The following is a 10,000-nucleotide window of genomic DNA, read 5'->3' as shown; positions in this document are numbered from 1 at the left end:
GCGACGCAGGCGACGCAGGCAACACAGGCGACACAGGCAATACAGGCGACGCAGGCGAGACAGGCGAAGCAGGCGACACAGGCGACACAGGCGACGCAGGCGACACAGGCGGCACAGGCGACGCAGGCGACTCAGGCGACACAGGCGACGCAGGCGCCGCAGGTGACACAGGCGACTCAGGCGACACAGGCGACGCAGGCGACACAGGCGGCGCAGGCGACACAGGCGGCGCAGGCGACATAGGTGACGCAGCAAAGGCAGACTTCCTGTTGCTGAACTGAAGTATAGTTTGAAATCCTCTCTCACTAGAAATGTTTCTAGTGAGAGGGAAGGTCAATGTGTACTTAGACATTTTCGTAATAGAAAACGGCGCTCCAACATGGCGTAATATTTTGGCGAAATCTCCGCCATGCCCCACCACAGATGTCGAACGTGGCGGATTCTTAAGACTATGACAACCATATTACTGCCTTCATTTAACAAAACTTGTCTAACATCAGCCAAACTAAAACATATAATTTGCTTTCCTAATCAGAAAATGTCATAGACAGAATTTTTAAGTTCTAGTGCACGAATACTTCGATAAACTAGAAAATATTTTGCAGAAGAGAAACCGTAATTCTTTAAAAGTCAATTTCATCGGTTCGTGCACGCACTATAGTGGCCAATGTATGTTATACATCTAATAAAATAACTTGTACATTACTTTACTCTATAACTGATGCTGAATGTTGAAGGAAATAATGTATTTTAAGATGGAATCCAACGAGTTTTCTTGATTCTATTCAAAAGGCACACAAAATAGGAAGTTGTAATTCAGGCAAAAAGCGCTAAATAGACGAGGTGGTGCCTCACAGACAACAGATTATTTGTAGCTCCAAAAATCTATTTTCTCAACCAAGAAAAGCATGTATGTATGTATGTATGTATGTATGTATGTATGTATGTATGTATGTATGTATGTATGTATGTATGTATGTACGTATGTATGTATGTATGTATGTATGTGCGTACGTACGTACGTATGTATGTATGTATTAATGCATATACTGTATGTGTGTATGTATGTATGAATTTACCTAAGTGTAGTATACAGGAAAAAGCAATGCTCGTGATGTCCCGTCTCCTACTCTCAAAGTGGTCATACCTAGCCTAAAATTCATGTACAGTTCCAACTTATTCTATATTCTTAATTTCCAGTTATCAAATTTAGATTTGAACTCATTGTTTGAGCTTGGGCTATATTACCTTCTAAGCTATTTCAAATATTTATACATCTGCATGGAAAACGGTACTTACATCCATAGACATGTATGCACGTATGTTTGTTTGTGTGTGTGTATATGTGTGTGTGTGTGTGTTAGTATTCCCTACACGATTACTTTGCTCTTTTTCGTTGCTATTTGTGGCCGTAACTATGAACATGTTGAAGAGTGTTGGTGTCTTTTCTTTTTCCCTCGTTTGATAGATGATATTCATGGGAAGACAACAGCTGTTGGTTTCATAACGACATAACAACAACGTCACAACCCTCCGTGTTTACAATATGCATGTATAAATAAATAAATATATATATATATATATATATATATATATATATATATTATATATATATATATATATATATATATATATATATATATATATATATATATATATAATGTAAGTGTATTTGGGCAGGAGTTTTCTTCTAATGCATATATCATTAAAAGTGATGGCTAGTTGTGCATTAATTATTTTCTTAAAGGTATTTTCCATATACGTTATTATAGATTTGTGTTCCTTAGAAAGGAAATTTATGACTTGGCTGTATGTAGTCATATTAGCTAGATCGCGATTTCGGGTTCAAGACCCTTCTTCAGTAGCTATAGGGATGTTCTTTCTTATCAGGATAAGAATGAATCCGATGAGTCTAGTTAAAATTCTAAATTTTATACTAGAGTTTCTTACTCGCTAATCACTTTGGGGGAGGTCACCTGGTATTTCGGGCAGTGACGAAATGTCACGTGCACAGGAGAGCCTCCGGGTTCGTGTTGTGGCGAAATGTGGCATGCTTGTGGTTATGGTGTTTTGTCTCGTACTTGCACTAGTGGCGTTTTGTCTCGTATTGGCGTTTGTGGTGTTATGTCTCATGTTTGTATTTGCAACGGTTTGTCTCTTGCTTGGGAGGGCTCTAAGGTCGTCTGCTTGTTAAATCCAAATCTAAATATTCAAGTAGACGACCTTAGAGCCCTCCCAAGCATGAGACAAACCGTTATAAATACAAACATGAGACATAACACCACAAACGCCAATACGAGACAAAACGCCACAACACGAACCCGGAAGCTCTCCAGTGCACGTGACATTTCGTCACTGCGCGAAATACCAAGTGACCTCCCCCAAAGTGATTAGCAAGTAAGAAACTCTAGTATAAATCTTAGAAGTTTAACTAGACTCATAGGATTAATTCTTATCCTAACAAGATAGAACATCCCTATAGCTACAGAAAAATGGTTTGAATCCAAAATCGCGGTCTAGTTAATATAACTATATACAGCCAAGTCATAAATTTCCTTTCTAAGGAACACAAATCTATAATAAGGTATACGGAAAATACCTTTAAGAAAATAATGTACAACTAGCCATCACTTTTAATGATATATATATATATATGTGTGTGTGTGTGTGTGTGATTCATCTTGTTTTTTGGATCACGCGTTGGACTCGTGATCGACAGCCATTCCCTCCCGGAAGAAAGATCAGAGCTCGTATATGACCGATCTATGGGTAATGGTGTGACCTTACACGCATACACCCCCCAGCTCCCCACCGACGAGTTGGAGTAACGACCCACAGTGCAGTGATACTGAAATTATTTAGCCCTTGGCTGGATTCGAGCCCGGACCACTGTAATGACAGTCCATGACTCTACCAACCGCGCCACCGAGTCTTTTGTGTGTGTGTGTGTGTGTGTGTGTGTGTGTGTGTGTGTGTGTGTGTGTGTGTGTGTGCATAGACTTTGTTCTCATTAGTTCCTAAACACTTTATGTAACCGATAGATGTGAAAATTTTGACGCACCTATCTCTTGATACGATCTCTTCACTCCCACGTTGACAAAACAAGAAAAAAAAAGTATTTTTCGTTCATTTTAAGGGTGACCCTCAGACGAGCAACATGGCGGCCCGGCAACAGCAGCCAAATCTATTTCTAACAATCACTTATTTAAAAGAAGGATACAAAAGAAGAACAGGTCGGCAGGAGACCTTTTGGATGCGGGAAAAAAAAAAAAAATATATATATATATATATATATATATATATAAAATAAATGAATAAAAACAAATAGATAAATAAATGGTAATGATAAATGACAAACTAACAAATAAGTAATAATCATTTCTATAGAAAAATCACATCAATAATAATAATAATAAATAAACAAATAATAATAAATGAACGGATAAAATGAAATATGAAATAAATGATAGTCATTACAGCATCTTGCTTAGGTGTTTATCTAAACGAATCTTAAAGCTTCGAATTGAACTGCACTGCCTCTGCAGGAAGTTTATTCCATTCATTAACTACACGGGTGGCGAAATTATTTCTACCCACTTCCAAATTAGATATATTTCCTGATGGTTTGAGACCATTATTTCTTTTCTGATTCGCATTCAGTGTGAAAATTTCACTACTTTTGATGTTGTCAATTCCCTTTAGAATCTTAAAGACCTGTATCAAATCACCTCTGAGTCTATTTTTTTAGGGAAAACAGATAAATTCATTTTCTGTTTAGGTAAAAAAAAAAAAAAAAAAAACAATTCAGATAATAATAGGGAAGATATCAAGCACTTTGAAAATAACTTTAACAAAAACATTTTTTTTTTAGAAATCGTGTAGGTTGGAAATAAACTTGGAGAAGTTCAAATAAAGAGGAGACTACCTTTGCTAATATAAAATTATATTGCATAGATGAGTAAGCTGCAAACTGATTTTTTATAAGTGAAAACAAATATGTTTGTGTTTGTTTTTCATTTGTTTGTCTGTGTGTTCACAAAAAAAAAAAAAAAATGGAGACAAATGTGACAAAAAGGTTACTTGGCAACTCTCCAACTCTTCAACGTTAAATTGCCATAAGAAGGGCTGATTTTTTCCCTTTTTTTCATTTTGGCTTCTTCGAAATGCATTTTTAAACCATAATTTGTGTATTACATTCCTTCCGTACCGGTTGGCATTTCTCCTTTTAGCCCGCCTGCCGTCGGGTGATTTTATTAATCTACAATACTTCTCAAGCCTGGGGCGATTTTCTCAAGCAAAAGTGTTTTTTAATCTAACAAGGGCCACCGGCTGCGCCGGCCCAGCTACGCCGGGGGCCTTGGCCTGCGGCGCTGCGCCTTAGGCGCGGGCGCTGCGCGCCCTGGGCTACGCCCCTTTTTTGGAAAATAAAGAGTTCTTCTTCGAGTTCTTCTTCGAGTTCTTCTTCGAGTTCTTCGAGTTCTTCGAGTTCTTCTTCGAGTTCTTCGAGTTCTTCTTCGAGTTCTTCGAGTTCTTCTTCGAGTTCTTCGAGTTCTTCTTCGAGTTCTTCTTCGAGTTCTTCTTCGAGTTCTTCTTCGAGTTCTTCGAGTTCTTCTTCTTCGAGTTCTTCTTCTTCGAGTTCTTCTTCTTCGAGTTCTTCTTCGAGTTCTTCTCTTTCGAGTTCTTCGAGTTCTTCTTTTTCGAGTTCTTCGAGTTCTTCTTTTTCGAGTTCTTCGAGTTCTTCTTTTTCGAGTTCTTCGAGTTCTTCGAGTTCTTCTTCTTCGAGTTTTTCGATTTCTTCTTCGAGTTCTACTTCTTCTTCTTCTTCGAGTTCTTCGAGTTCTTCTTCTTCCTCTTCTTCGAGTTCTTCGAGTTCTTCTTCTTCGAGTTCTTCTTCTTCTTCTTCTTCTTCTTCTTCTTCTTCTTCCTCTTCTTCTTCTTCGATTTCTTCGAGTTCTTCTTCTTCTTCGAGTTCTTCTTCTTCACCGTAGTTGGCGGTGTAACCGATTTACCACCAAACGCGAAGGTGTGACCGAATTACCACCGGACGGCGTAAGCAACCATTAATTTTTTTTATAATCTAACAAGAAAGAGAAACAAGCACTTTCCTAGAGATGGGGACCTAGAGGTCCCACTAAACCACTCCCCGTTTTCTATCCCCTAACCCTATCCCTTAGGCGGGATTCGAACCCGGACTGCAGTGGACACTGGCACATAGGCTGAGATCATAAGCGTTTCCTGGTGTCTGTCAGACAGGAGCGAAGAAGATCTTTGTGTATTCACCATGGTCTTGGATCACGTGTTGGACTCGTGATCGACAGCCATTTCCCTCCCGGAAGAGAGCTCAGAGCTGAGCTCGTATATGACCGATCTATGGATAATGCTGTGACCTCACACGCGCACACAGCCCCAACTCCCCACCCACGAAAATTGGTGTAACGACTCGCAGCGGAGTGATACTGAAATTATTTCAGCCCTGGGCGAGATTCGAACGCGGACCGCTGTAGTGACGGCCGTGAACTCTATCCACTGCGCCATCAAGTCGTGTGTGTGTGTGTGTGTGTGTGATTCACTCTGGTCTTGGATCACATGTTGGACTTGTGATTGACATCTATCACACTTCCATAGGAGAGCTCAGAGTTCATATATGCCTGATCTGTGGGTAATGCTGTAACTTTACACACACACACACACAGACACACACACACACACACACACACACACACACACACACACACACACACCCAACACCCCGCCCTCGAGAGTTGGAGTAACGACTCACAGTGCAGTGATACTGAAATTATTTCAGCCCTGGGCGGAATTCGAACCCGGACTGGCTGTAATGTCGGTCGGGAACTCTACCAGTATGCCATCGAGTCGTGTGTGTGTGTGTGTGTGTGTGTGTGTGTGTGTGTGTGTGTGTGTGTGTGTGTGTGTGTGTGTGTGAATATTATAGATTTATCTGATAACTTATTTTGTTTCCCAAACACTTTACATAATCTATCTAAAGATTAATATAATCTATGTTTTTTCCATCGAGATGTTTCACGACACCAAACAAAATATACATACAAATCGATTTATGTTAAAAAAGAGGATCAAGATCAGAAGTAACATTCACTTAAAGTTTGGTTTCAAAATTGGTAACAAGTTGAATTAAAATTTTTCGATGGAAATCCCAGCCCCTAGCTAAATCTTTGTGACATTGTCAAGGACGGCGTGAAGTCTAGTAATACGCCGGTCACCGCTTGCATACGCCAGCGGACCTTGATAATGTCGACGACAATGACTTTGCCTATGTTTGAGTTATTTTTGATAACCATGTATTTCTAATGGATAACAAAATATTATATAAATCTTTTATAACAGCCTGATACATCAATATTAACTAAAATACTTCAGTATTATCAATTGATATCTATTTTGCGTGAATTCTTCAGAAAGCGAAACGCTCGGATAAAATAGTTTCCCTATTCTGTACGACTAACAGGTAAATAACACCTCTACCCATGTATGGATTTCATTAAATACTTACAAAGGATTACAAAGGCGGAGCATGCCGACAGGAGACCTTTTGATCCATATCTAGGTCGGATGCGAAAAAAAAAAATCATATTAATAATAAAATAATAAATAAAAACTATGATAATGTAAATAACAAATAAAATACATAAATAAATGCATAGGTATAGTTAAATAATAAACAAACAGGTAAATAGTAAATAATGATAAATTGACATATAACTAATAATAAATAAAAATCAGACAGACAAATGATAACAAAACAAAAACAAATAATATAAGATAAATTATAATCATTACAGCATCTTACTTAGGTATTTATCTAAATGATTCTTAAAGCTTCGAACTGAACTACATTGCACTACCTGTGCAGGAAGTTTATTCCATTCATTAACTACACGGTTGGCAAAGTTGTTTCTACCTACTTCCAAATTGAATCTATTTCCGGACAGTTTGAGACCATTGTTTCTTGTCTGATTCTCATTCAATGTGAAAATTTTGTCACTTTTGATGTTGTCCATTCCCTTTAAAATCTTAAAGACCTGTATCAAGTCACCTCTGAGTCTACGCTTTTTTAGGGAAAACAGATTCATGTGTTTTAGTCGATTTTCGTATGATTTATTTTTGATATTTGGAATAAGTTTTGTGGCTCGCCGTTGTACTCTTTCCAATCTGTCAATGTCTTTAATGAGATTCGGTGACCATTCGGAAACAGCATTTTCCAAATGTGGACGAACTAACGATTTATATAGCTTGTTAATGAGTGATGGACTTTTGAAATCAAAAGATCGCGCAATCAGTCCTAGAATCTTATTTGCTTTCTCAGAGGCTGAAATACACTGCTTGGATGGTTTGAGGTCGTTACTGATAATTACGCCGAGATCTTTTTCACTATCCACTTTTGTTAACGAATTTCCAAATAACTTGTAATCGTACTTACTGTTATTTTTACCTATGTGCATTACCTTGCATTTACTTGTGTTAAATTTCATTAGCCACTTTTCAGACCACTGCTGTAATTTGTCTAAATCTTCTTGAATATCTAATTGGTTTGAGTGATCATTTGCCACTCCGCACAGTTTTGTATCATCAGCAAATTTGGAAACAGTAGATTTTAGTCCATGGTCTATATCATTTATATATACTATGAATAGAAGTGGCCCAAGAACGGAACCCTGAGGAACTCCACCTGCAACACTTTTCCATCCAGAAGTTTTTCCATTTAAAACAACTCTCTGTTTTCGACCATTCAACCAATTACTAGTCCAACCTAATAGGCTACCACTTATTCCATGCAAAGCTAATTTAGTAAGTAGTCTTTCGTGTGGGACGGTATCAAAAGCTTTTGCAAAGTCTAGATGTACTAAATCTATATTGTTTCTTTTGTCATAATTCGAGATAACTGTGTTGTAGAATTCGAGTAAGTTAGTCACGCAAGAACGTTTCCGTCTGAAACCATGCTGGCTATCATTTATCAAACGGTTACTTTCTAAATGATGTTCGATAGCATCTCTGATGATAGTTTCCATTATTTTTCCTACGATTGAAGTCAAACTTATAGGCCTATAGTTATTTGGTTTCTTTTTGTCACCTTTTTTGAAGATGGAGTAACGTAACGTTACTTTTGCATTTCGAGTTTGAAAACTAATATGACACCTTTGCTGTACTTTTTTCAATAAGATAAAATCGTTTTACGTTATTCAAAACAGAATTCGAACTATATGTCATCATGTTGGGTTTTAACCAAAACCAATATCGAAATCATTTAGTTGATAATAACATACTTATCTATTTTACGGCTTCTCACTTATATACAATTTTGTTCTAGTTGCAGTTAAATTATTCTATTTATTGAGAAGATTAAAACTAAATCCACGGCAATGGGACCTTTCGCAGTGAGCGATTTGATACCAGACAGATTTTGTAACTCTTGCCGGAAAATAAATACTTTTTTGGGCAAGTTTTATAAGCTTACAAAGGTGTATCGTTGTACATTATTGTGTCCGAAATTTAAGTAAATTAATTTCATGATTGCAAACGGCATATAGTATTGTTTGAGCCTCTATTTATAATTACAGATGATATTCGTAAAACAGCCTATAATTGTATCAAGCCAAGCAATTTTTTATTTTCTACCGACTTCAATGGACGTATACTGATATATACTTTCATTTGAATGCACCAAGCAATAGACAAATCCATGTAATGTATCGAAAATATAATTTTGCATCGAAGACTTAATTTTTTCGGTACGATTAACATTTGTCTTTTTCTTACTTTTTCTTGAATCTGACGTGCAGTCTGCAACGGCACACGTAAAATTAGTCATATTTGTTTGAAAATAGCTCCCAGCAGATCTAAGAGGCTATTCTTTACACAAACGTCGTTCACTTCGTACGTCCGCCACCACTGTTGTTATTTTCTATTTCACTGATTACCTTCATATACAGGACGTGACAGTGATATCCATTATTTTTCAACACTCTCAGAAAAAATGCACAAACCGAAATCAACATCCTCTTATCTTTACTGCTCATAGTTACTTCAGTAAAAATAATTACCTATTTTTAGTTTTACCTTATAATTAAATTAACAAAGCATTATCACACACCAGTAAGTAAAAATTATAACATTAAGAGTCATGTCTTTAATTTTAAATACATTTATGCAGCAATTATGTCGTATCTTTTTTTTTTTAAATATCGGTTTCCAAATTAGCTAAGTCACCCCTTTGCCTCGTGAAATCCGAGACAATTGAAAATTCTGGCGCTAATAGGAATCTACGAGCCTGACTGCGAAAGGTCCCATTGCTAGGTAATCTATCCATTTTTAGGTCACACGGTAGACGTTTGTTTCCGTGAGTCTGAGAAAATTGATGCCCACTTCGTGTCATAACTCTTGAGATGTTGTCATATGCATGAATTAATTTTTTTTTACAGAGCCTGGGAAATTCTTAGTAATAAACACAATTATGTAACTCTTTCGTCTTGCTTGCAATGCTTCTTTCCTTAGGAACCGTCGAGATGGGTAAGGAGAGCTTTAAAGATTGTACAATAATATTAAAACTTATTTTATATATTTTCTTGCAGATAATTATTTCCCAATTGTAAAGAAATCCTTCGTGACTCTGCTGCGTATGGGTGTCGCTAAACTCGCTCTATGATATAAACTGGATGGTCGAAGTCGTGAAATTACCATAATTGTAACCTTGCGACCTGAACGAAGAGAGGACTTTGCTTTGCCCGAGATCGAACCCCTCGGCTGAATGAGTCAGAAATAAACACAAAAGATAAACGACTTATATCGTGATCAGCAGGGGATTTTTTTTATGAATAAGGAAATAATTAGATAAACACATAAATAGATAAACAAATAAATACATAAATGGTGAATAAAACGAATCAATAATATATATATACATATATATACATATATATATATATACATATATATATATATATATATATATATATATATATGT

The sequence above is a fragment of the Oratosquilla oratoria genome, chromosome 19, assembly GCF_046742065.1.
Source record: "Oratosquilla oratoria isolate Oo_2021 chromosome 19, ASM4674206v1, whole genome shotgun sequence".
NCBI classification, from domain to species: Eukaryota; Metazoa; Arthropoda; class Malacostraca; order Stomatopoda; family Squillidae; genus Oratosquilla; species Oratosquilla oratoria.
The sequence above is the reverse complement of the archived record's forward strand: the minus strand, read 5'-3'. Positions refer to the sequence as shown.